Source organism: Protopterus annectens, chromosome 14.part0, assembly GCF_019279795.1.
Source record: "Protopterus annectens isolate FY-2018-M chromosome 14.part0, PAN1.0, whole genome shotgun sequence".
Classification (NCBI taxonomy): Eukaryota; Metazoa; Chordata; order Ceratodontiformes; family Protopteridae; genus Protopterus; species Protopterus annectens.
This window is the reverse complement of record NC_056748.1, coordinates 377,159,952-377,187,913: the sequence shown is the minus strand read 5'-3', so window position 1 is coordinate 377,187,913 and position 27,962 is coordinate 377,159,952. Positions and strand designations below refer to the sequence as shown.

Here is a 27,962-nt window from a genome sequence, read left to right as displayed (position 1 = left end):
AAACAGGATAAGACCCAGGACCAAACCCTGACCCTTGCAGAAGCTTTTGCATTACTGTAGTCATTGCAACCAACAAGAAATTATTGTATTTGCATATAGGCATAACGGCATCGTTCCCAAATAACCACTATGAAAATATGAACCTCAGGACTATGAAAACTATCATAAGATTGCTATATCTCATAGAATTCCTCTTACTCTGGGGTACCATGATCTTGGAGTTAGTGAATACATAGTTACTGTATATAGGAATGAGGGTTGTGGGGGTGTAACTTCTCCTACTTTTAGGAGATACAGGAGAACTTGCTGTCCTCTTAAAAACTGCCTTAAGCTACATTGTGAGTATGGATGTTACTAGTTTTGTGATGTTTTCACAGCTATTGGCACATCTTAGTTGTAAACTACTGAAATGACTACATTCGTCTAAAAGCCACCTTGACTGGCTCCCTATTGAAATGTTGGCATTCAAAATGCTGAGTGCAAAAAGTTGAATAAACCCAAAGAAGAGTAAATGGTGAAGATTGTGCTTCTCCTTAAAACTTCTTTTTTGCAGGGCAGAAAGCCCTCTTGCAGGCCACACCTCCAGAATTTCTACATACCATCTCTGAGACTGCTATACCTCAGAGAAAGGCAATACTCCAGAAATGGCATTTTGGATTTAGTATATATAAGACCATTCTTTCGGCCATTCAGTCTCTGCATTTTCGGACTCACTAACAGATCCCATCATTTCAAATGGTTACTATTTTACCAATTTAACTACCCGAACTGACACAGTTACCTATCAGGATGTTCACCTGAACAGCATGTAGTCTCATTTGCTGTGATTTATGAAATGTTAAAAAATGAAAAAGCACAGAAATCTGTCTAGTTCCAACCTCACCAACACAAGTGTTGAGAGGAAAAAAAAAACAGAAAAACTAGTGTTTGTGTTTATGGTTGGATAGCTTTGTACGTTTTTCTTGTATCTAGTTAGCTCTTTTTACTCATCTGCCTATGTATATGATTGTAGTTCTTGTCACAGACCTGATGAAGACTTTATTGCATTAGTTAGCAGAAAGCGATTTTAGTTTAAATTCAGTCTATTTATATGTATGTCATGCTTTTCTTAATACCCGAGTTTGAATGTGTGTTGCAAATAGGTAGGGTTTTCCTTAACAAGGATTTAGTTTGATTTAATCCGTAGCAGTGTGTGGGGGTGGGTTACTTGCTGTTCTTAAATGTACTTTTACTGCCCTATTCATATTGTTTGCCTGGAATAGGCTGGTTTAAAATTAAATACATACATTTTCCACATCTACTTCTAAGTATATAAAACCTGATATGTTTAATATTGCAAAAATTTTTTATTTTTTGTTACTGAGGATCACTTGTCTGTGACAAATAAAGGCTTCTTTCTTTGGAACACAACCTGGGTTTCATGATTTTTGGAAATTATATCGCCGCAGTGGTGCCGAGGCTGGCGTTGCCGCCTCACAGAAAGAGGTCTTCCCGTTCGATTCTCGGCTGGAGCGCTTTCTGACTGGAGTCTGCACGTCCTCCCCATGGTCGAGTGATGTTTAAAGACATGCAGGTAGGTGCGTGCATGAATGGGTGTGCCTTCTTTGAAGGTTGGGAGTTGGGGCTGGCAACTTGGCACTGAAAAAATCCACTGCCAATCATTAGCAGACTGGAGTTCCACTGTGGCAACCCCTAACCGGGAAAAGCCGAAAGACAAACATTGTGACTAAGCTCATAAATGAAGTTTTGAGACTACTAGTTTTTCTGTGTTTTTTTATTTTTTGATTTACGAAAAGTTGCAATAATATTGATCTACACTGTCTTCCTAACTTGCACCGACTGCTGGAAAAGGCAGCTTATATCTATTGTAATTTACCATGCAAAACAAGAAGAATGTTACCGGATACTTCACTGGGATCATCTGTGCTTTTAAGAACTGTGGTATGCATTACTGTTCTACTTAAAATCTGTATCATGAATATATTTTCCTGCAATGTGTTGCCCTCATTGACATTGCAAATGTCCAAATGTTTAAAGAAAATAGCTTAGGTGTGAAACAAGAAACAATATGAACTTCAAGGAGGCATTTCCTTATTGCAGTGAATCCAGCTTGAGATCTTGCATTCATTGTGGTGGCTTAGTGATACGATGTCTGTGTCATGCATTTGAAGTTCAGTTCTGACCTTCATTTACAGACTGTGCACTGCTTTGCACGGGTTGTAATCAGGTAATTGCTTCCTTCTATAATGTCCCAGTTGATTGCTTACACTAAACTGTCCATATGTATGTTGTATTTTTTCTTTTCCTTATGGCCCAGGTTGCATCTGAAAAGGGCCTATAAAAACTCCCTTCACTTACCCAGTTAAAATAGTAAATAGCTTTATATGTATTGCATTTAATGTATTGCAGTGATTCAACAGTGCTCTGCAAAAATACATTACCTACAAGGATCAGGCTACAGCTGAAATCCTTGATTCTTCATAACACTGTGCATGAATGCAGTATTCTTTGAAAAGGTAACAGCAGTACCTGAAGAAAGATGAATAGTGTACACTGCTTATCTTGACCTTGCTGAGACCTTCAACACTCAGGAGAGAAAAGAACAAATTAAGAGCATCAGATATCAATTCATACATAATTCAGTGACTAAAATACTAGTTAAGAGAAAGGACACAAGGCAATATGGTGTGGATGGTTAATAGTCTATCTACTGAAGTCAGAAAAACATTCTACAACTCATCTAATTCAAATGTGTAGTCACGCAAGGGGACATCATAGAGTTATTTTAATCTTCACTGAGCTGACTTGTTATTAAATACCATAACCAGTTTTGTAGCCTTTAACAGACTGCCTGAAAGAACTCGAAAGTTTATTATTTCTTATTAAATATAAGTTGAGTGACTGAAAAATATGAACTAGCCACATAGGCTTCATGACCGGTCAGGAATTATGTTGCCTCTTAATGTTACCAAGAGTTGACATCTACCTGGTCTGTACCATAAGTTAATATCGGATCTGTTTCTACTGGAAAGCTTATGCCAGAAGCACACCACTGGCAGAGCCAAAATGAAATCAAATAACCTAATAAAAAACATGAGATTCAGTGAGCCTAACAGAGAAAGTACATATCAATGAGAGAAAGAAAAGGACATATAAACAAATAAATAAATACTCATTAGAAAATGTTTTCTAATATTATGGAGTGAGCTTCACCTTACAATCAGAAAAATGATCTTGATATATGCATAATGGAAATTGAAAACCAACTCCATATTGTAATTCCTAGGACTTCTTTCCCAAACAGAGTCCAGTAAGGAATGCAGTACTTTTGCTTCATAACCTCTTGCCAGAAAGTCCTTTTCAAGGTTATTAAAATTAATCAGGAACTCATTCAGCTCTTTTGAAATATCAGCAATAAACATTCCTTATGACTTGATCACATTTCCTTTTGTGATCTGAGTGTGCATGCTGTTAGTTTGTTGAAGCATGTTGACTCCCATTGATTTTCTGAATGAGTTGTTGGACAAGACCCCATTCATCAATACCCTTTTGCTGATGGTTAGATCAAGGAAATCTACATCATTTTTATTATGGTGGGCAGTAAATTTCAGGAAATCTCCAGTTCATTTCCTGGCAAAGGTGTCTCTCTCTCCTTCTTTGTCTGTATGCATGTTTGCTAGGGTCCCTGGTGTCCACCTACATGCCAAAGACATGCCGATAGATAAAACTGCAATCTTATAAATTTCCATTTCAATATTTGTCTGTCTTGTGAAAGACTAGTGTCTCCATCCAGTAATGATTCTCTGCCTTGTGACCAGCACAGTACACTTAAGTTACAACTCCCTTAAGACCATGAACAAAATAAATTAGATATCAGAAATTGATTCAATGAATATGAAGCAGGGCAGAATTCACTCATAAAACATCAATATAATGCAGAGTTGCACATTTGCAAACAGTGTGACCAATGAGAAGAAAGTTTCAGGATAGCTAGAAGACACTCAACTTTTATTTATTAATTTAAGCAATATTTGTTAACCAGCTATGAGTGCTGGTCCAAGGACTCAAAGACATACTGTAATTAAAATATATACTTCAGGGTCTTTATATAAATATTCACAATGCAAGACTGCTTCAAATGCATAGATCATATTGAAATGTAAACACATACATTATCACTGTTAAATGCCAAGCTGTGCACAGCAAAGCAATATACAAAGGTTTACAACTACCTAAAAAAAATCATTAATCTTGATACAGTTTATGTATAAGGTATGCTTTGCAAGTATATTACACAAACACAACCCTAAAGACTAAAAGAACAAACACAAATCAAAGTTGTAAGCTGTAAATATAAACTAAATGTGTATCTCAGCTAATTGGCTTTGGCTAAAAATTTTAGTATGTTAGAACACAAGACAGTTGGATAGCATCAGTGAGCCAGGTCACACTATGAGATCTCTGAGTGGTACATACTGTCACACAAAGTATGGGAACCACTGAAGGTGCAGGACAAAGGGGAAGTGGGTGTAGAATGAAATGCTGAGGGGAACTGTAAGGTAGGCATAAATGCAGAAAGGGAACATGGTTCTGGGAACACAGTTCTGAACGTGAATAGTGCACCAGTATGTGTGACTCTCAACTGTCCATTCATAAGACAATAAACTGGACTGCCAAGTAAGGAAAACAACAGGAAAGGACTACATAACCAAGTGCAGTGATCTTTATGACCTCTTCAATCAGCATTATACAATCTTTTCTGGTCATTCTCCCATTACATATCTCCCTTCTCTGTACAACAATGCACTTTTTTACTGCCACACTTCCAACTCAGACGCACAAACATAACTGCCATCCTACTGAGATACTTTCTGCAATTTTAGATCATCTCTCACCACTAATAATAATAACAATAATAATATTATACATGAAAATTAAGCTTTTTACTTTGGTTACTCCAAGGTTAATCCTCAGAGCATGTGCAAAATGGTAACATTAGCAATAATATTTTGTGGTACAGCATATAAACGTACATCTATGCAGTTGCATTTGTCTCTCACCATATTTCCATTTCATCGTAATAGTTTCTTAATGTGAGCGTTTTCTTCAGGGCTGAGCCTGATCCATTGTAATCAGTGCTCTGCCTTGGTCAGCAAATGCAATAAACAAATACAGACACACACAAACAGTTCCACTGCTTTGCAGAGATTTTGAGAGAAAAAAAAACTATGTAGCCACCAACTAAGTAAGTGCAAATCATAACTGATTAGTAGCCCATAGATAGCATGTCAACAGGGAAAACACACTTCCAAAGAGCAGCTACAGAACTGATCATCACATAGCAGCAGCCCTGGCATTAAAACACTTTGTAAAAGTACTGGCATGAAACACGGCAAGTGCATTTCCCCTAAATAATGGAACATATTGAAATAAAGCATGAATCCCTGCAGATATCGTATCCCTGTAAATAGCAACACAGTCTAAAGGTTCTTAGGAGGTTACTAGACCATCGACCTGGAGGTCATTTCAAGCCTTGCTGTTTCATCCCAATGTAAATACCATAGATATGCTAGTCAACACCCAGGATTGCATTTAGTAATGATGACATGTCCAGGACGGTTGTGGGCACTATCCTCGGTAAGAATTTACAAGAGTTTTCTCAAAGAGTGCTTTTTGTCAAATTTCTTTTTATTAAATTGTTCAGTGTGTAAAAAAAAATAAGAAAAAAGCAACTTGTCTACAAGGTAACTGAAATATAAAAGTAAAACTTGCATACGCTAATGAAGAAAAAAAATCCACAGATGATCACAAAGAAGCTTCTATCAGGACTATTCTCTGTTCTGCTTTATTGCCATCTCCCTTTACCTGTTGCTGACTTGGGTCAGAAAAGAGATATTCAGAATGAACCACCCTGTCTACCTAACAAATAATCTGGGGGTGGGGGGCAAAGAATGTAAACTACAGCTGCTTGACACAATACAGATGGTATGTGTCAAGAGTTGGCAGGAAAACACTACACAATTAATCAGTCTCTTCCCAAATAGACAATTACATTTGATCACCTGGGGAGGGGGCTGGGGTCAGTTAAATCCATTATATAGCAGGCCATGATGCCCACTTTCTCTGGCCAATGATGAAAGCCAAGTATGTGTTAGGCATCTTACATTACAGCAAACCTGTGAAGAAACATGGACCTAAGCCCTCAAACAACTGGCAAATGGCATCAACAATAGGATTAACTAGGAATGCTACAGTAGAAGTCCCCAAAATGAACTTGATTATTTGGATTTGTTGCCCAGCAAAGTCAGACTGGGCCAAGAGCCCTTTATCAGCAGAGGTCCAGGAAGAAGAGCTTCATGGAAGTACAAGTTACAAGAACAGAAAATCTATAATGTAGATAGACATATTTGTTGAGGTAAAGAAGTTCAAATACTTACAAGTAGAGGAGATTTACTACACAATTACATAAATCTGAAAAAAAACAAGTTGTAACTTGAATTCTGGGTACAGAGAAGTCATATTTACAAAATGTATCCATTTTACTGAGGTAAAGAAAGGAAATGGTGATATCTGAGAAAAGACACAACTTGCTAAGCTGAAAAAAGAACATTGTTTATGCCTTTGGCCAATACCACATAAAATGACAAAGCAGGATGAAAGATGTGCTAAGGCAGCTGAAAGAACCAGACTGCTTATTATTAGCCTTAGAGATATCCTTGCTGAACACACTGGAACTGAAAAAGGGAAAGCTATGAATATCAAAACAAATAGAGGAAATGGTGTTCATGTGACATGAAAAACAATCTGCTCCGTCTGGGCAGGACAGGTAAGTCAAGCACTCATAAGGAAACATTCTCTCTCTAAGGAATGACATCAGAAAGCCAAGAAACAAAGTCAGTAAAGCTTGAGACAGATAATGCTATCAGCAACCTATATTACAACAAAATACAAGAAACATAAGTAACTTAAAACCATGTGTGCCATTTTATATGTCAAAGTTTATTCACTTTCAGTGGGCATGCCACCATTAGAAGTTAAAAGTTGTCTGTGTGTTCTGTCTGCCTGCAGTCTGCTTTCTTTTTGTCTTCATTTTGCGTGGACTTGTTTGGTGAGTCAGGAGAGGTACAGTATAGGAGGAGACATGATAAAGATGGACACCACTGAAAACTGTCCAGAAGTACACTTATTATTGCTATTCTCAACAGCATCAACTGCACAGGAAAGTACTACACAATGACAGAGCTGTAAGGGTTTATCTTTACTTTCCAGAAGGTTTAGTCTTCCCATTTTCTGTCTTCTCCTCATTCTACCAGTCACCCTTTCTCTGTTCTAGTAACTCACTGAGGTGGCATCCTCCTTGGGACCTTTGGAATATTTTGGAGTGCAGCTGAGCAAGACATCAATGCAGTTATCATTGCTGAAAAAAATAAAAAAATAGCACAGTACTGACAAGATTAATTTTTCCATCAGCTAGTGGAAACTTGAGACACAGAGTGCCTGTTCAGATCATGTCATTCCACAGTCTAATCAAACTGTATGGTACTATAAATACACGTAGTTCGACTGTGTAGGCTGGTATTATTTAACAGGTCTCACTGTTAACACAAAAACCACAAAAGTCACTTTGCAATCATGTTACATGCAAGTTTGTTGTTCATGTTAGGTATTTTTTGTCGTCTCAAAATCAAAAAAATACACACACGGCCATTTGCTGAAACTAGTGACTAATAAAAACATCAACATAAGATAAATATGTAATAAATATGCAACAGCCACACTTCATCAGCTGTGGTAACCTGAATGAAAACCTAAATGGGGTAAGTTCACTACAGTAAACATATTACAGAATGCACTTCAAGGGGGGCAGTGAAAGAGGGCAGGCAGTGTGCACCACTATTTATAGAAGCTCAGGCTAAAGGTCACGCTTCCTTCACACTCGACAGGCCTCTCAGGAGGCAATGAATACAGCAAGCACAAGCAACTCATTGATACTGTCAGGCACATGACCCTACAATTCCCTTCCTTAACACATCCTGAGATGCACTGCTCAGCAGTTACTGTGACTTAACTTTAGCCTTGAAGATTCATTTCTATTTGGAATGGGACCTGAACCAGAGGAACTAAAAACTGCCCATCTGCAGCTGGCTCTGTATGCAACAGTTTCATCTTTGTAGAGTGATTTGCTCTTATCCCACTATCACAATTTAAATAAAGCTCACATCATAAGCCCACTGGACAAACAGTTCCATTTTAGGAGCCACTCAGGAGCAATGTCTGGTTAAGCGACTTACTCAGAATCACACAGTAGCAAACAGAAGCTGTGGGAATCAAACCCATAACTACTGTAGGGTCTAGGTCTAGTAGCATATAGTCCTATATGCACCAACCTGCCAGATATTTAGTCATTATTTATTTAGTTTTACCAAAGTCTTCCTAAATGGGATTGTGCAAAGTTTGCTGTTTCCTGATGATACTAGTTTTTTGGGTGGGCCACAGACAACATCAGGAATAATAAAGCATGTCATCTTAAAACTAACAGAAGCAACATTTCAGTTCAGACATTCCATTTATGTCATTGGCTGTATCAGAACAGAAGCGTTCACTCCATTATAGAATGATGCAAAGCCAGTACCCTTCAGTATCCACAGATGTCGATCTGAAATTCAAAGTTATAAACATCTTGTCCCAGGTTCCCTTCACTGGATCCAGCAGCTCTCCTAGAGCTCCTATACATTGTCTTTACCCACTGCTTGAGCCATACACGTCTGTATTTTCCTGTGTCATGATATAACCTCAAATACTCATGGTCTGTGTCTGTTATACCCTGCCATTTAACTAACAGTTAAATTAACACTGTGTGCAGTTCATACAATTTACTACACTGTGATTTATTTGTGCATATTTCACATCACTAACACCCACCCACCAATATAACCCTATCCCCAAAAGCTGCCTCTGGAAAAGTACAGTTTTGTACCTACCATAAGTGTAGATGTTCGAGTGCTCATACAGCTGCAGTCATAACAGATGGGTTATCCTGCCGTCAGGCGGGTCCTCGGTCGGCCGAATTCCAAAGTCTAGGTCTGGCGTCGGTTGTCGTCGCTTCTTCCCTGACATCAGTGCGGCAGGGCTATAAAAGAGGCAGCCGACGCCATATTCTTCAGTTTTTCTTGCCCCAGATGTCAGGTGCCCCCAGAAGGAAGGCAAACAATGTTATGCAAAGATGCAATGTTGATAAATCAAAAACAGTAGTTGTAAGCAAATACACCATAAAAGAATACCCCAAAAAGGTTATATGAAAAGTGTTTGTCATAAGGCCTGTCCTAAGAGGAGATGGAGGGAAACCTGGACTGCAGCTGTATGAGCACTCGAACATCTACATTTATGGTAGGTACAAAACTGTACTATGTTCATCGTGCATACAGCTGCAGTCATAACAGATGGGTAGAATCCCAAAGCGAAGTAAGGGTGGTAGGCACTAAGTGGAACTAGGAGGGGCTAGGATGCCCTGCAGGACTGCTGTGGCGAAGCCCGCTCTAGATTTTGAGTATAGTGGGAGGTGATAGTGCTTGGAGAAAGTGTGCACTGAACTCCAAGTGGCTGCTTCCAAAATGTCCTTGGTAGGGACCCCCCTCAGGAAGGCTGCAGAGGTAGCTGTGGCTCTGGTGGAGTGGGATCTGATGCATGCAGGCACAGTTTTTCCATGAAATGAGTAACAAACGCGTATGCAGTGGGCTATCCATTTTGAAATTGTCTGTTTGGAAATGGCCTTTCCCTGAGCACCTGCTGCATAGGACACAAAGAGTTGCTCAGATTTCCTGAATGGCTTTGTTCTGTCCAAATAGTAACAAAGTTGTCTGTGAATGTCCAAGGAATGTAGTAGTCTTCCCCCTTTGTTTTGTGGATTAGGATAAAAGGTAGGTAGGTGGATAGTCTGATTCAAAACTACACTGGATACTACCTTTGGCATAAAGGTAGGGTTGGTTCGTAAGGAAACTCTGTCCTGATGGAAAATGATGAATGCTTGCACAGCCATGAGGGCCTGCAGCTCTGAAACCCTGCGTGCTGAGGTGATAGCCAGAAGAAAGGCTGTTTTCCATGACAAGTACTGTAACTCTGTTGAAGAAGCTGGCTCGAAGGGAGGAAGGGTCAGTTTTTCGAAGTTGAGGTCCCAAGCAGGGACTGGTGGCTTCCTTGGGGGTTTTATATTCTTTGCCCCTCTGAGGAACTGCCTTAAGAGAGGGTGAGAGAATAAAGGAGGATCTGTGTTGTATTGTGCAGAAATGGCTGAAGTGTGGATCTTGATGGAGGAGAAGGAAAGTCCATTGTTTAACATCTCAGCTAGGTACTGTAAAATTTGAGGTAAATTTATTACCCAAGGATTCTGTCCCTTTTCTTGATTCCAGGCACAAAATCGTTTCCATTTGGCGGAGTAGGCCTTTCTAGTAGAGGGTCTTCTGGCCTCCAAGATGACATCCTGCACCTCCTTGGAGAGGGGAAACTGTTGGGAAATCAAGGAATTCTCCATGCAGCTAGATTTAGAGTTTTGAGATTGCTGTGAAGGGTTTTGTAGTTGTGCTGGGACAACAAAAGAGGGACTAGAGGTAGGATCCATGGTGGGGAATGTCAGGCTCTTCAGGAGCGGATACCAGTGTTGTCTTGGCCAGTCTGGAGCAATGAGAATCATTTGTGGCCTCTCTGCTCTGGCTTTTAATAGAACTTTGGGCAGCAGAGGAAGTGGCGGGAAGGCATAGACTGTCAATGTTGCCCAACTGAAAGGAAAGTGCGTCCACTTTCCAGGCCTGTGGATGATAGGTCCTTGAACAAAATTTTTTCAACTGGCAATTTCTGTGGGTAGCAAAGAGATCTATGTCTGGCTGTCCCCATGCCTGAGTTATCTTTGTGAAAACTTGAGGATGCAACTTCCATTCATGTGGATCTGTCATATTTCTGCTTAGGTTGTCTGCCAGTGTGTTTTCCTTCCCTGCAAGGAATTGTGCCTGTAGTTGAATTTGCAATTCCAGTGCTGTGTTCCATAGGGTCATGGCTCGCCTGCACATGGGGTATGAATGAGTTCCCCCCTGTTTGTTTATGTACGACATCACTGTGGTGTTGTCTGTCCATATCAATAGCTGGCCTGGATGCGGTAGGTCTTTGAAGGTCATAATAGCCTTTTGCACTTCTAGCATTTCCTTTTGGTTGATGTGAAGGTGCTTCTCTTTTCGGGTCCATTTTCCCTGAATGCACTGTTCTGTCATGTGTGCTCCCCAGGCGTAGTCTGAGGCGTCTGTTGTGATGATTTGAGTTGCTTGAGGTACACAGAAAGGAAGACCTGTGTTTCTTTGGCAAGCTTGAGTCCACCACAAAAATTCCTTTTGAAGGCATGGAATGACTGGAATAGTTGCTTCCAAGCTGTGGCTGTGTTGAGACTAAGTTTTTCAGGTACCATTGAAGTTTCCTCATATGCAGCTTTGCACATGGGATTAGTAGGATGCAAAATGCCATGAATCCCAGAGCCTGCAGGACTTTCCTTGCAGTTAGCCTGGTGTAAGTTGCCATTTTTCTGAAGTATTGCGACAGTTGCCCTTGCTTGTCTGGCGTGAGGTAGGCCATCTGGGTGGTTGTATCCAAGCTGGCACCCAGGAAAATTATTTGTTGAGAGGGTATTACTTTTGATTTCTTTTTGTTGACTGTGTATCCCAGGAAGTTCAACTGTTTTATTACAAACACCAGGTGCTGCAGTAGTACGTCCTTGCTGTCCGCTTGGATCAGGCAGTCGTCCAGATATGGGTAGATTTGTATCCCTTGTAGTCTGCAGAAGGCGATTACTGATGACAGGCATTTCGTAAACACACTGGGCGCAGTAGATAAGCCAAAGGGCAATGCAGAGAATTGGCAATGGGTTGAACCTGCAAGAAATCTGAGGTATCTTCTGCAATCTTGTCTGATAGGGACATGCAGGTATGCCTCCTTGAGGTCCAATGTTACCAGCCAAGACTCCTTGCCCAGCATGGAAAGAAGCTGCTGTAATGTGAGCATCTTGAATTTTGGCACCTGTAGATATGTGTTTAGGATGGATAGGTCTAAGACAGGTCTCCAATCTTTGTCTTTCCTTGGTACCAGGAATGGTCTGGAATAAAACCCTTGACCTTGTTCTTTTGCAGGTACCTCGAATTGCTTTCATGTCCATGAGAGCTGAAACTTGTTTTTGTGCCTCTGCCCTTTGATTTTGTGGCAGTTTTGGCATGCCTCTCATTTTTGGAAGGGTGTGAAAGTGGAACCTGTAGCCTATGTCTATAATGTCCAGAATCCATTTGTCTTTTGTAACAACATGCCAATTTTTTGAGAATAATGTCAATTTTCCGCCCAAAGGTGCTGCCATTAAAGCTTTGCTTGGCAGGTGTAGGGGGAAGTCATTGTGTCTGTTTTCTAAAAGACTGTGATCTATCTTCTGCACCTCTTGGGGTTGGTGCTTGCCACTGTCTGGCTCTGAAAGATCCTTGAGGTTGCCCTCTACCCCTTGGGCGCCTGTATCTGCCCCTTTGAGGTCTGTCCTTGGCTGGAAAGGACCAATTTTTTGAAGGCCAGTTTCTGCTGAAACGTGGAGGCTGTACCTGCAGGAAATCTTTCACTGTTTGCATTGATTTTGCTTTTTCCTCCATTTTCTTTAGCACCTCCTCAGCTTTAACACCAAACAATACATCGTTTTGAAGAGGTGCATCTAATAATTTAGCTTTGACATGATCTGGTAAGGTTTGCTCTGAGCCAAGCATGCCTACGTATAACAGACCCTGTAACAGCAGCTCTACATGAGCCCTCTAAAGCATCAAAACCACACTGCAAGGTATGTTTACCCACTTGCTCTGCACCATGCAACAAATCCTGCAACTCTTTTAAATCTGGTTGTTCTGGTTGTGTCATCTTGTTTTTCAGCTGAGATATCAAAAACTATTGATACTTTAACATACGGAACTGACAGTTTAATGCCCTCATGGTTAAAGTGGCCAAGGTGTACACCTTTTTCCCCCATCTTTCTAAAGCTCTGGAATCTCTCTCTGAAGGTAATGGGTTTTTAGCAGTAGAGGCCTTAATTCCCTTGGGACCCTGTGAAATTGTTTCTGGGTCAGCAGTATGGCTTTTATATAGGAACTGGTGGGAATCAGGAACCCGGTAATACCTGTCTGGTTTAACAGGAGCTGGAGGCAAAGAATCTGGATTAAGGCTGGCTTCTGTGTACACACCATCCAATATATCTAAAACAGGAGGGATAGCCAGAGGCCTATGCTGGGGGAGCAGAAGAAATTTCCTTAGCCTTTTCTTGGAGTCTGAGTAATCTTGGCCTTCCCATTGAAAGTGTTCCCTCAATGTATGCAGGGTTTCCCCAAAAGAGAAGTCCTCAGGGGGGGAGACCGAGGGAATAGACTCCTCTGCATCAGAGTCTTCGAATGGAGAATAGGCATAATCCTGTTCCTCAGATAGTTCTGAGGTAATAGAAACTTGATCTGAGGAAGGGTAGTCTTCCTCTAATCTGGGCCTTTTGTCAGGGGTTGAGAACCCTGATAAGAGTAATCAAATCCTCAGCCATTTTAAGCATCTGTTTTTTAGGCATGGTGCCTTGAGAGGGGGTCTGAGGAACCTGTTTTTTGGTTTTCATGGCTGCTTTCGATTTAGTGAAGGCTTTAATAGAGAAGGAGGAAGGCCTGAAGACCCCTTGAGAAATGGCAGGCCTGTCTAAATTCTGAGTTTCCCCGCCAGGAGTGGCGTCGGGATCTGTAGTAGGAATGGGGGCAGAGGAGCCTGCGACCTCGGGTACTGAAGACACCGGTAATGCATTGTCATCGGTAGTCAGGGGCTGTGTAGGCGCCTCGCTGAGTACCGGAGAACCGGTAGTCAGCCTTAGCATGGTTTCAGTAGGTGGTGCAGACCTCGTATGTCGGTCCTTATCTTTGCGTTTTTTGCTCAAAACTGGAGTCGGAGTATCAGACGACATAATATAATTCAATTTTTTGCCGAAAAAGTGAAGGGCGAACTCCGCCCGACGCTTAATAGCGCGTTTATTGAATCTAGCACAGAAACGGCAGGCTGAGACGTCGTGGGCTGCGCCTAAGCAAGGTATACAGAAAGAGTGGAAATCCTTATGCGGTATTTGCTTCCCACAAGAAATGCAATTATTAACTTTGTCTGACATCGGTCTGAGGCAAGAAATGTTTCCCCAACGGGGTACTTAGCTTTCAAGAAGACTTCGGCTGAAATACTTTCGTAAATCTAAGGAGCTGGCCGACCGGCATTTGCGAACTGCTTCTGCTTCGGGCACCGTGCGGCAAGAAAGACTGAAGAATATGGCGTCGGCTGCCTCTTTTATACCCCTGCTGCACTGACGTCAGGGAAGAAGCGACAACAACCGACGCCGGACCTAGACTTTAGAATTCGGCCGACCGAGGACCCGCCTGACAGCAGGATAACCCATTTGTTATGACTGCAGCTGTATGCACGATGAACATTATGCCATTACTAGATCACATTGTCGGCTGACAAAATATTAACGCATGAATTACATTTAACATTTAATTATCACTTCTGATATAGGCACATTTACATAAAAGTAATCAAATTGTATTAACAAGTTAAAATTAGCAAACATTATGCTCACGTATATTTCTATATATATCAGTAAGATGCTGTCCGGTTCAATTCTCAGCTAGAGCGTCTTCTGCGTGGAGACATGCATGAATGGGCGTACCTTCGTTGAAGGTTGTGCGTCAGGCCTGGCAAGCCAGTACGTAAAAATCAACTGCCAATCATTAGCGGACTGGAGTTCCGCTGTGGTGACCCCTAACTGGGAAAAGCCGAAAGATACAAAATATATATATCACATAACCCAAGTAACATTACGTAAATTATTTGATTCCTGCCCCCCCCCCCCTTTTTTTTTTAAACAAGAAACATAGTTATTAAACCATCACTTAGGACAAACAATCATACATTTATATAAATGAAAACAAACCACACGGACACAATCCTAGTTGTAAGCATTTTCAATCACAAACCATACTGGGACACTCCTAGTTGCAAACATTATACACACTTATACTCTACCCAATCCTTTTCAGTCAAACATGACATAGCTCATTTAAGTCCTGCCTTCTTTTAAACCTCATTCCACCACTGTATGCATTGTTCCCACAATTCCCATCGTTTCCTATGTAGTTTGCTCCTAACAGATGAATTACATTAATGGACAAAGGATGGGCTGTCAACATATGTGCTAAATATGATTATACACATTATTAATTTTAAAAATTCTGCGGCATATTTACAGGCATCACCAGGTACAATTCAAAAATAACATTTACCATTAACTTTGTGGACCAAGCTATGGTCAAAAAAGTGTCTACAGTGGATCAATTTGCCTACCCAGTTAAACCAATTCAGTACATCTGAAAATATTATTTAAAACACAAAGCTATAGCATTAGGAACACCATTATTAACGTACCACGAAAATTAAGTCTTATAATACAGGGAAGGTAGATGCCAGGCTGCTGCTGTCACCTAATCATTAATATCTACCTTACTAATCACAGAACTGCAACTCATTCAGTGATGTAGTACTTGCATTAAATAGCTCGCTCTCTCACCCTCTCTGTCACAATACGTAGTTACCATTTGCACATATTAAAAAAAAATTTTGGTGCAGTGCCATATCATTTCACAAATTCTGCTCAAAGCAGATTCAAGGCCAGTCCACTCGTATAAAAGCAAGCTGACTGAAGAGTGGAACGTGACAAGGTTTGGATCACCAGACGAACTGAGGGTGGACAGAAGAATGCAGCCAAAGGCCTTGTAAAGAATCCAAGTGAACAGTCACTATTAAGCCAGCTACTAGGAATGAAAATATGGTGCAATTTACCTCTATGTTTCTTCTATGTTTTTCTTCCTACTAAGCAGCCTTTGGAAAGGAGTATTTACAATCTTACCAGCTACAGAAAGGAAGGGATTAACAGCACAGCAGAGTTAAGTAAATTTTCCCTGCTATGAAAGAAGCTTATAAAATTAGGAATTACCCGATTTTTTCCTGGGATTACATGGTCCGACTTCCTCACATCCTCTTACTAGGTAAAAAAAAGTGTCATCTTCTCCAGATGACCAAGATGACAATAAAATTGGCTGTTTCCAAAGAAAAAGTGCAACAGTAAATGTTGCAGGGACCACTGATTTAGGAAAGCTCCATGTCTGTCCTGTTGGTTAAGGCAGTATATTATGGAAGGCACTGAAGACTGGATACAATACAAACTTAAGTTTGACTTGGAAAAGACCAACTCAGAAAAAAGTACATGTTATAACTGAAGTGCAACCTAAAAAATAAATGGATTTCATCAGAAATGCATGTACTACATTTTCATCTTTCATCCTTTCTAAAGTGCCATTATGTACATGTTTAATATAGCCTAAACAAGGGGATTATTCAGTTGAAAAGGTAATACACCCAAGTATTTCTATTTATTTTTTCTTGTACTTGGTCTAACTCCTGAAAACCTTGTATATTTTTATAAATTACAGTTCCTTAATTTTCTAAGTAAAATATTTTTGTTAATGTTAAAGGTGAGTGGAGTCTTTCATTTCTGACAAAGTATACAAAAATGCTTTGGGTTTCTAGTAGTAGTGGAATGCATGCCCCTGTACCAAACAACTTCTTCAGGCCAAGCTTCTTCTGCTCCCATCACACCAGGGGTTTACACATACCTATCGGTTCTCATGTCAGGAAAAGTTAGCTGAAACCTGGATTCTTCCCTTGGAAAGTTACACTAAGGTGATGGAAATGTAAATAAATGCTGAGACTCTCATAGTGTTGAGTTATCAGCTGTGTTGGTGTAAATGAGTAACAAAGTATGTGAGTGATTATTTCTTTCAAATACAGCTGACTTGGAAGTTAGGTAAGGCAGTGCAATGGCAGCTACTCCAGTCGGATCTCTGTGGAGCAGAGTCTGGTGATGTGCACAGCAGTGTGTACTCTCTGTGGAGCCTAGCTGCTGACATGCACGGCAGTGTGTACTCTCTGTGAAGCCTAGGCTGCTGATGTGCACAGCAGAGTGGAGACTCTGTAGAGCCTAGGCTGCTGCCATGCACAGCATAGTGTACTCTGTGGAGCCTATGCTGCCGACGTGCACAGCAGAGTATACTATGTGGAGCCTAGGCTGCTGACGTGCATGGCAGAGTGTACTCTGTGGAGACTAGGCTGTTGATGTGCATGGCAGAGTGTACTCTCTGTGGAGCCTAGGCTGCTGACGTGCACGGCAGAGTGTACTCTCTGTGAAGCCTAGGCTGCTGATGTGCACAGCAGAGTGTACTCTCTGTGAAGCCTAGACTGCTGACGTGCACAGCAGAGCATACTCTCTGTAGAGCCTAGGCTGCTGACGTGCACAGCAGAGTGTACTCACTGTAGAGCAGAGGTTGCTGATATGCACAGCCAGAGTGTACTCTCTGTGAAGTCTAGGCTGCTAATGTGCACAGCCGAATATACTCTGTAGAGCCTTGGCTACTCAGTTGGAGCATCAGACCCACTGGAAGCAGTAATGGGAGGGTTACTTTTTGTATTCTATATTCCTTCCATAAATTCACGTAATATGTGGAGGAGGGGGTGAGAATTCAATTTTGCAGAATGATGGTGATGTCAGCTTTCTAACCAGTGGGGTAGGGGGTGGCATCATGGTTAACACCTCCTGTATTACTGACAGGTCTGCTCTTCTGTCCTGTCAAGAGAATGCTAGCTTAAGTCCTGAACCTAGAGAAGTCCATGAGTGGGGTAGGAACAAATGATCTGCCCCTTCTTCCATTCCAGAAGACTAAATTAATATAAAACTAGTGCATTGCACTTCTTACCTGTGACAGGAGCCATTCTGCAATGACTTCACTTAAGGGGAAATCTGAGTGTGTATGGCAGTGGTGCAGGTGGGAGTTAATGGAGACAGTCGGATTCCCCCTCCAGCTTTCTTTACAACTGCTGCTCAGCTAGCTGAATGTAGCTATCAAATGAAGGCACAGACAGGATACGCAAAAAATAAGGGTTATACAAAGCCTATAAGGAATGGGTGGCAGCCATTACAATGAAAAAGTTGCAGGTAATGTGAATGGGTGGTAGCCAGTTACAATTAAAAAGTGAAAGGTAATGTTCACAAACATGCACTAATCAAATGCATAGGCTTGCATCCATCATTCAGAAATATGAATGCAATCTTATCACAGATGTTTCTTCATACAGTTTAGGTTATTAAATGTTCTACACTAATGACAGGAGTCAGGGTGAATAACATGCCCTAATTCCAAGTAGGACTGTGGAATAAAACAGTTAAAAACTATACAAAATACAGCATGCAAGATATCTCTAACCAGAAGAGTTGCTCTCAAGTGCACTGGTCATTAATAAATTTGATTGTAAGAAAGCAGTATGCAGAAAGTCTGAAGGTTACACAAAAAACATGCATACATACAGGAAACAATTTAATTTATGGCTGAATCACACCTGCCTTGTGTGTTTTATACGTCAAAGTGTAATGACAAAATCCATCTTACTAGTTAACTTTGTATGTTTAAGGAATACTTTTACCAATGTAACCAAATGCCACAAGCACTGACAGCTCCTATGCAACAGCTGAACTACAGTCAGTCCTCTAAGATTTGAATACAGCAGAGAAAAATTTACTGGCTGAAATCATGGAATTCTGAAGAAGCCCTGGACATGAAATGCCACTTACAAACTGAAGTACAAACATCTTTTTCCTGATAAAAGGACAGACAGTTAATATGCCATAATAAAGAGCGAGTCTCATTTGCAGCTAGATGGAGAATAATTTCTTCCTGACTGACTCCCTCTGACAAGTTTTTCAGCTTGATGGCACCAACTAAAATTAAACTTTCATTCAGAAGCAGATAAGCACTTGAAGAGGATAAGATAGTGATAGAATAAAAGCAGTCCCTGTTACCAAAGGGCTGCTAACAGAAGCGTGTCTGTTCTGACACCAGTCTAAATAGAAGCAAGTGTTGGTCAACAGGAAAAAGGTGGCATCACATCTCACATCTGTCCCTACAGTGTTCCCACACAGGTTGTAGGGGAGGGGGTGGGGGGTGGGGGCAAAATGATAAGGAAAAGAATCTCTTGATGAAAAGCTCAAGACCACAAATTCAGAGAATCTGTATGTCAGTGCTACCACCACAAAGGCTTTTTTAATTAATAAATTTAGGAAAATACAGAGAGACACATTTACTTGCAGTATTACTGCAGGATGAGAAATGTAAGGATATGGTCAAGTGTATAACACCACAAATGTCGCACATACTTAAAAGTAATAAACTCACTGAAACCACAACTTGCACACCAGTCCGTGATCTTTGTGATTCCATAGCCTTTTCCTTCCCATTCATTACTTTTTTTTTTTTGTCATTGATTACATTTTTGATTCAAGAAGAAAAATACTACTATATCTCCTACAACAAGCAACTTGCACTACAGTGTGCTACATGAAGTCTGTTTACCTGAAAGTGAAAGAAATGAATACCAAAATCCTGCGTGGACAGAACACTACACAGAGCACACGTCCATAGAATACTGTGCACTCTTGTCCTAAACCTTGAATATTATTACACTGTAATTTGGCAGTCAGTAGGTAGCATACATATTCTCCGCCTTCCTCCTGACCTTAGACTTCTAAATTTTACATCCGCTTTTAAGACTATCCTAAAATCACATCTCTACTGCAACCATCTATGCAAATGTAACAAGCCGCCATAAAACAACATACTACTTAAAGGGAAACCTTTTTACAACTCAAGCACATCCTCTGCCAAGGTCACTGTTCAGCTTGTACTATACTCTTCCGAACTCATCTTAATGCTCACTGTAAATACTGTACATACTGTAAATATTTCTACAAGTAATCACCTGTTTATCTATCTGCAAATTTATACCTATACTCTGACCTATTCTAACTAGTGCTGTAACTTGTTATACTATGTTAAGGTAATCTACAACTTCTCTCATGTTAGTGTAAATTGTATTTTCTCTCTTTTTTATTGTTCTGGAGCTTTACTCCCCAGCTGAAAATGGACACCCGCTGTCTAGTCGGACCATCCTGGTTAACAAACGTGAAATCAATAAATAAATCAATAAAATAAATACATATGCCAGGTCAGTTAAGTACATGCTTTTACTTACATAAATTGTCCATTCATATGCTGTTTTTTTATTAGCTGGCAAGTCTTTTAGTTAAGGAATCTAGCCCCCAAAAATGTTATGGCACCATAAGGGTATTAAATGGAAATAAATAAAAAGGTACTGTAAGTGTGATTGGGTTAACTGGACAAGAACCACTAAGAACACATCACTCGTCAAGGGTTACCTAGGGGATGGAAGTTCTATTCCAGCTAAAGGAGTTACACATTCACAAAGTATTCAAAATGAAACCAGGGGAATCCACATCTAGTCTGTAAGATATAGTTAATTTAAAAACAGACTCAGTCCACTGTATAGCATTACCAAGTAAATTAAGTTCTCTTCTTAATACATTAAGAAAACAAAGGGTTGTAAAGGGATATTCTAAAACAGAAGATCAATGGATTTTGTACATCCTGGGTGATAAAGGACCAATGATTTGAGATATGCAGAGAACTATGTTTTGTTTGATTCCTACAGCATTCAGTTAACCTTACTTCGTGGATTTAAATATTCTATCTGATTTTATTAGCTAAACCACAAAACACTACAGCTGTGTCTATACAAATAAGGCCAGAAAGAAGAAATGAAGATGTGTGTGATGTGGTGAGGGGACTGGTGGCGTAAAACAGCAGCTCTTTGGCACTTCATACAAGTTCATGAGAACACCAATTAAAATGAGGAAGAAGAAATTAAACATTTGCATTCAGAAACCACAGCAGTTTCCAAAACTCAACATGACTAGATAAAAAATGGATTTTTGTTGCATTCTGAAAACAATTATAATTTATGCAACTACATACACACATTCTGACAAAAATATACCCCACAGTAGATGTGTTCCTCCAGCAACTCTGTAAAAGTAATCAGTAGCTCAGAAATTAGCATTAGACGTCTTTATGGGCAATTCTGTTAAGGCCCTGAAATTCTATGGACTGCCAGGTGAAAACACTGTTCAATACAGAGATGCTGGTAAGAAATTGACACAGAACAAGGAAGTACTCAAGCAAAAATATTTCAAATCATGACAGATATGCCATTCTTCACAAAATACAGTAATCTAACATTTCACACAAAACATGACTTTCCATATGGTTATGACTACCTACGTTATAATACTGGAGGCGCCTACATAATTTAGACACATGGAGGTTTTAGAACTATTTAAATGAGCAAGGTCTTGCAACAAGAAAAGCTTTTTAATTAAGAAAAGACAAATGTGTAGAAGGCATAACAAGTGTGAATGACAAAGAACTAACCCAACATGTATAACATGAATCTCAGTCACAACTTTCTCTTCAGCATGTGACCTTGAAGTTATATGACCAATTTTTATCAACTGGATTTTTATCAACTGGATTTTGGTGATGAAGTAAGAATCCAGAGTCCTGTCATCCCTTTTTCCTCAGTTAACTCTGTGGGCAAATAAGCTTCTAAAATGGTGCAATACACAGGCAAATCAAATTAGCCACACAGAAGATAAAGGTGTAAAACAGTCAGATGAAAACTGAAATAATACTATATGCCTAAGCACTGCATCCCTTAGCAGTTGAGTATAGGGACACATTACATGGAAATACAGTTTAAATTGTCAGGTTATGCAAGGGGGAAAAATGCACAATCAGATGTCACACAAGTGACTATTCTAGACTAATTTAGTTCACATTGACAGGATTACACACAAAGAGAAATTAATACATGTGTAAGTTCGAGGGGGGGGGTGGCACAGATGTTTTGATATTACTGAGAAATGGTCACTTAAGGTTGGCTACCATAAAAAAGGGGCTGTCTTGCTTGCTTACTGAGGTGTTAATCTATGTGTGGTGGCATGTTGTAAACTGGCCAATAAAGGCAAAAGTCTGGATTTCCCCTATTATGAGAAGAGGCTTCTCTTGCTTAAAGTGTCAAAATAGGGGGGAGGTGTTAAATGTATGCAGAAAGAAGGATTACATTCATGTTGAGGAAGTAAAGGGACAGAAGTTTGATGGTACTGTGCAAGGAGTTACCCATTTATATTATTCAGATGTAGTAAAGCAGACTCTACTTAAATTTATGTATGCCAGGACATGAGACAAGGAGGACAAAGTTTGGATTTTAGCAATTCCTGTGCATGTGCTCTAATTTCTTAGCAGTTTACTTTCCTGATGTACAGACCTTACTAGCTGGTCCATCAATCCAGCAGATTGATGCAATCTGATGCTGCTGACCTTGGTATAGAAATACGCTTGGTTTACTGAGGGCTACTCACTGTGGGATGGATTCAACCTTCAATAGCAGCCCTTAGTCAGAAAAGGATACTGGAATTACAGCACAGAGAGCTCACAAATTGAGGCTGCAGGTACTTCCCCATAAAAAGCCAAGCATGTTCATAGGTTCATAGAGTTGTACTAGGCTAACTGCCCTTGTGGGCCATTTTAAGCCTAGCCAGTTACCCCATTCGAGAATCAAACCCTGCAAATTGTGTTTGAAAGGTAAACACCTTAACCATTATGCTAACTTCCCAAACCCAACACTTCTCAGATCATTAGCATGGTGTTGTATCAGATTAACACTAAATGCCCATAATACAGAAGAACAGCATTCAAGCCATGGAGGGCTATCCAACAGGTTCAGAATGACAGGTCAAGTGGATCACTTAGTAGGATGCACAGAAGGAAAGGCAGGAGTAAACAGCAAAGGGTGGAAAATACTAACATTCAAAAAAAAAGTTGGCTGTGCTATAGTAACACACAGAAAATGGGTGAACAAACTTGCATAAAAAAAAAAAAAAAAAAAAAAAAAAAAAAAACAGATTAAGTAATAAAAAATTACCTTAGGGTGGGGTTCTACAAGGCAGAGAATACAACCCGGAAAGCAGCCTAAACTATCTGGGTTAAACAAACAGACTCGAGTGCTTCAGGACTTAGCCAAGGAGATGGGAGTGAACAATCAATGCAGCTCCACCCATCCCAAACAGATGGCAAAGGTCACATCCCCCTGTTGGACTGCAAAATATGCAAGATGACATGGGAACCAGATCAAGCAGATCACTACTAACTAAACACTATCTACCAAGCAGTGCACTGCACTGTAACTAAAAAGGCTGCATGGGAGCATCTACCCAAAGGCCCGTTAAGGTTAGACCCTGCTCAGGCACTCATGCTCAAGGAGTGCACTGCACTAAAATCAAAAAGGTCATGCCAGAGCATGTATCCAAAGCCCAGTTACCATAAGACCCTACTCGGGCAATAGTGCTCAAGGAGTGTACTGCACTATAACCAAAAGCCCAAGCATGAGCATGCATCCAAAGGCCAGTTACCATTAGTCTCTGCTCAGACACTTGCGCTCAATGATTGCACTGCACTACAGCCAAAAAGGCCATGCAAGAGCATGCATCCAAGGGCTGGTTACTATTAAAACTTGCTCAGTCACCAGTTCTCAAGGAGTGCACTATACTGTAACCATAAAGGCCATGCAGGAGCATGCATCCAAGGCTAGTTACAACTAGACCCTGCTCAGGCACTAGTGCTTGAGAAGAGCACGGTACTATAATCAAAAGGTTACGTGGGAGCATGCATCCCAAGGGCAGCTACTGTATGACCCTACTCCAGCTGGCAAAGCAAAGGCTTAGGTTTAGTAATACAAACAGTGGGAACTGAATATTCCACCACACCTGGACTATTCCGCTTAGCCCATGAAACTCAGAGGCCTTTGCTCCCAAGCCCCAATAGAACCACAAAAACAAACCTTTGTCCAGTGAAACGCAACTTTTATTAGAACAAATAAAAGTTATAAAATAACCTGGAATTTGCATTAACCCATAACTATGTTCAATATTCTTTACAAAGTAAAGGATCAGCAATAGAGGTTAGTGTTTTTTGTCAGTATATGAATATATCTTAATGTAGAATTTTGAAATGAAGTATATTTATGCATTTAAAATGGAGCTTAAGATAATTAAATACTATTCTTTACTGAAGATTTATTATTTATTGTGAAAAGTAATAATGCAGTACAAATAATTTAATTTACAATTGTGTAGAGCTAATAGTAAATGATATCACATACTCAGACCCTAAGGACATAGGCAATCTACTGGAAAATAAATTTATCTATAACCTGACCCCCTCTCTCCTCCTACATTCCCTGATGTCATACATGTATGAACACCCCCCTCAAATCTCCCATTAACAGGTCCTCAAGGCACTGTCAAAGGCCAAGAACAATGCGTCTATAGGGCCAGATAATATACCACTGTTTACTGGCCAGGCTGAAATATAACCTATCAGATCCACTACAAATGCTATTTAATGTCAGCCTCCAAAGAGGCTTTGTACCAGATGAATGGAGGACAGCAACTGTCATCACCTTGCACAAAGGAGGGGCATCGACAAACATGGACAATTACAGAACCATAAGTCTGACCAGACTCATCTGTAAGGCTATAGAATGGCTCATCATGGAATTAATAAATAAGGACACAGGTACTCTTCAATCTCGACCCACACCAGTTTGGGTTTGACAAGGGCAGATCCTGCCTACTTAACCTGGCTGACTTCTTAAAGAAGGTCAATGAAGCAATAGATAAGGACAAATTAACCACTTACGTAGACCTCAAAAAGGCAACTGACACCATCTCATAAACAGGTTCATAAGTAAGTACTAGGCTACCTGCCCCTGCAGTCTATTTCATACCTAGATAATTTCCATTTTTATGCTTGAAATAACAAATAACCTATCCTATCATACCAGTGATAATGTGAGGGGACCCAAACATGGGATAAACCATTTAGGAGCTGCCTCTGTTCATGAGTAGTTCTGGGGTAAATTTTCTGTTTCTCATCCATAGAACTAAGTTGTGTTTGAAAATGGACAAAGATGAACTTTATGGCATGTGGATGGAGAGTCTGTTCTACAGCAGTGTTATGCTTTGCGAAATGTACCTGTCCATCCAAACCACTCTGAAAATACGGTAGAAGAAGTTTACATTCCTAGATGAAGTACTTCTGATGCCATTTGACTTGCTGATGTGCAGTAAATCATTCCCAGATGAAGTATTTCGGATGCCATTTGACTTGCTGATGTGCAGTAAATCAATCAGTAATGGGTCAAAGGATGCCTTATATGCCAGACACAGGTCACCTCTTAGCAGTCTGGTGGATACTGAGTTTAGTGGCAGGGCTTTGAGTCGATCCATGTAGGACATGTTGTGTAGGCCTTGTTTCATTTAAGTAAGGCATCTCTGTGAATATTCCAGAATTCCAGTTGTTGCACATGTCTGAACAGATGCAGGCCAAAGAGGGCATTATATTCAATGACTGGCCTAATAAGGGATGACAAAAGAGGGAAAAATGGCATTGCAAAATCTAGACACAATCCCTTTGTTTATAAAGTGAATATAAATGGACATTCTTAGAACAGACATGTTGGTCAAAAGTTATGTCACTGTTTAAACAGCTTCCCAAATTCCGAACAAATGGCTTAACTCTTAGAGGAATATTGTCAAGGTTGCAGTTCCATGGGATAGAGGACTTCCCAAAGGATGCAAAAATGCATTTTTTGGCATTTACTTTCAGACCTTGAATTTGCTATCAGTTATTTGAGACAAACTTTCCTGCAGGACGGCCAAGTCATTTGGGCATTCAATGACTGCTGCTAACTTAGAGTCATCTGCAAACCTAGTCAACCAGCACACTTTGGTATTATCTCTAACTTCAGAGATGTAGATGCCAAACAGGAGAGGTCCCAACAGAGTGCTGGAGGACACAAGTTCAAAGCTGCAACTTAAACAATATGAAAAACAAATGCACTTGGTACACGGCAGATGTACAAAACACCAGTACAAATTAAGCACAACAACATGGACAGCAGCACAATAAAATATTGTGGAAGATATATGCAGGTATACAACGGCAGAAGGTAAAGCAAAACTGGGTGAGCTGCGTCAGTATTTATAGGCACTTCCTGTTGGTATCGTGATGTCTGTTGATTTTTCGAAATGATGTTTAAATAGCATAACAATACTGAGAATAAGAAACTAAACTTCCAACTTTAGTAGTACTGAAGACTAAAAGCATGTGCACAAAATGGCATACAACTTCCTACAGTTAGCTTATTAACATGTAAGGTTATTTACTTTATATAAAGCATTATCTGCCTCTTCCTCTATACACACACAGACATATATATATATATATATATATATATATATATATATATATATATATGTATATATATGTATATATATGTGTATATATATATATATATATATATATATATATATGAACACACACACACACATATATATATATGTTTTACAGTGGATATAAAAAGTGTGAACACCCCTTTTAAAATTACAGGTTTTTGTGATATAAAAAAAAATGGCAACACAATAAATCATACCTGCACAATTCAATTGAAAAACAAATCTGTTAGGAGAAAAAATATAAAAAATGCACAATAAGCTGGTTGCATAAGTGTGCACACCCTTAAAATAATACTTGGTTGTGTGTACACACACAAACTAATGCTTTGTTGAAGCAACTTTTTGATTTAATTACATCATTCGGTCTTCTTGGGTACACACCTGCCATCAATTAGAGACTCTGATTAACCTCAAAGTTCAGCTCTCCTAGTAGGACTTTCCTGAGATTTACTCAGTTGCCTGCTAAACCAAAAGCCATGGTTCACAGAGAGCTTACAAAGCATCAAATGGATCTCATTGTTGAAAGGCATCAATCAGGTGAAGGGTACAAAAAAATTTACACAGCATTTGATATACCATAGAACACAGTGAAAACAGTAATCAAAAAGTGGAGAAAATATGGGACAACAGTGACGTTGCAAAGAACTGGATGTCCCTGCAAAAGTGATGAAAAGACAACACGAAAATTGGTCAGGGAGGCTGCCAAGAGAACTACAGCAACACTGAAGGAGCTGCAGGAATTTCTGTAAAGTACTGGTTGTGTACCACATGTGACAACAATCTCCCTTATTCTCCATATGTCTGGACTATGGGGTAGAGTTGCAAAACGGAAGCATTTTCTTACACAGAAAAACATTCAGGCCCAGCTATAATTTGCAAAACAATACATCAAGTCTCCCAAAAGCATATGGGAAAATGTGCTACGGTCTGATAAGACCAAGGTTAAACATTTTGGCCACAATTCCAAAAGGTACGTTTGCCGCAAAAACACTTCGAATCACCAAAAGAACACCACCCCCACGGTGAACCATGGTGGTGGTAGTATCATGCTTTCAGGTTGCTTTTCTTCATTTGGAACTAGGGCTTTAAGTCAAGATGGAGGGAATTATTAACAGTTCCAAACCGTAATCACTTTTAGCTCAAAATCTTTAGGTGTCTGCTAGAAAGCTGAATATGAAGAGGAATTTCACCTTTCAACACAATAACCCAAAGCATACATCCAAATAAAAAAAAAAATGACTTCACCAGAATAAAATTAAAGCTTTGGAATGTCCCAGACCTAAATCTAAAATAAAAATCTATGGTGTGACCTGTAGAGGGCTATGCACAAGAGATGCCATCACAATGCGACAGATTTGGCACGCTTTTGCAAGGAAGAGTGGGCAAATATTGAAAAGTCAAGATGCGCCATGCTGATAGACTCCTACCCAAGAAGACTGAATGTTGAAATTTAATCAAAAGGTGCTTCAACAAAGTATTAGTTTAACGGTTTGCACACTTATGCAACCAGCTTATTTTACGATTTTTTTTATTTTTTATATTTTCCCCTAACACATTTGTTTTTCAATCCAGA

General features: G+C 40.0%; 1 protein-coding gene across 1 annotated transcript in view; it reads right to left on the bottom strand.

Annotated features, from left to right (window-relative positions):
- The window catches only part of LOC122788662 (SH3 and PX domain-containing protein 2A-like), a 1,000,753-nt gene that overhangs the window by 449,699 nt on the left and 523,092 nt on the right, over nucleotides 1–27,962 (bottom strand). The window lies entirely within an intron of this gene.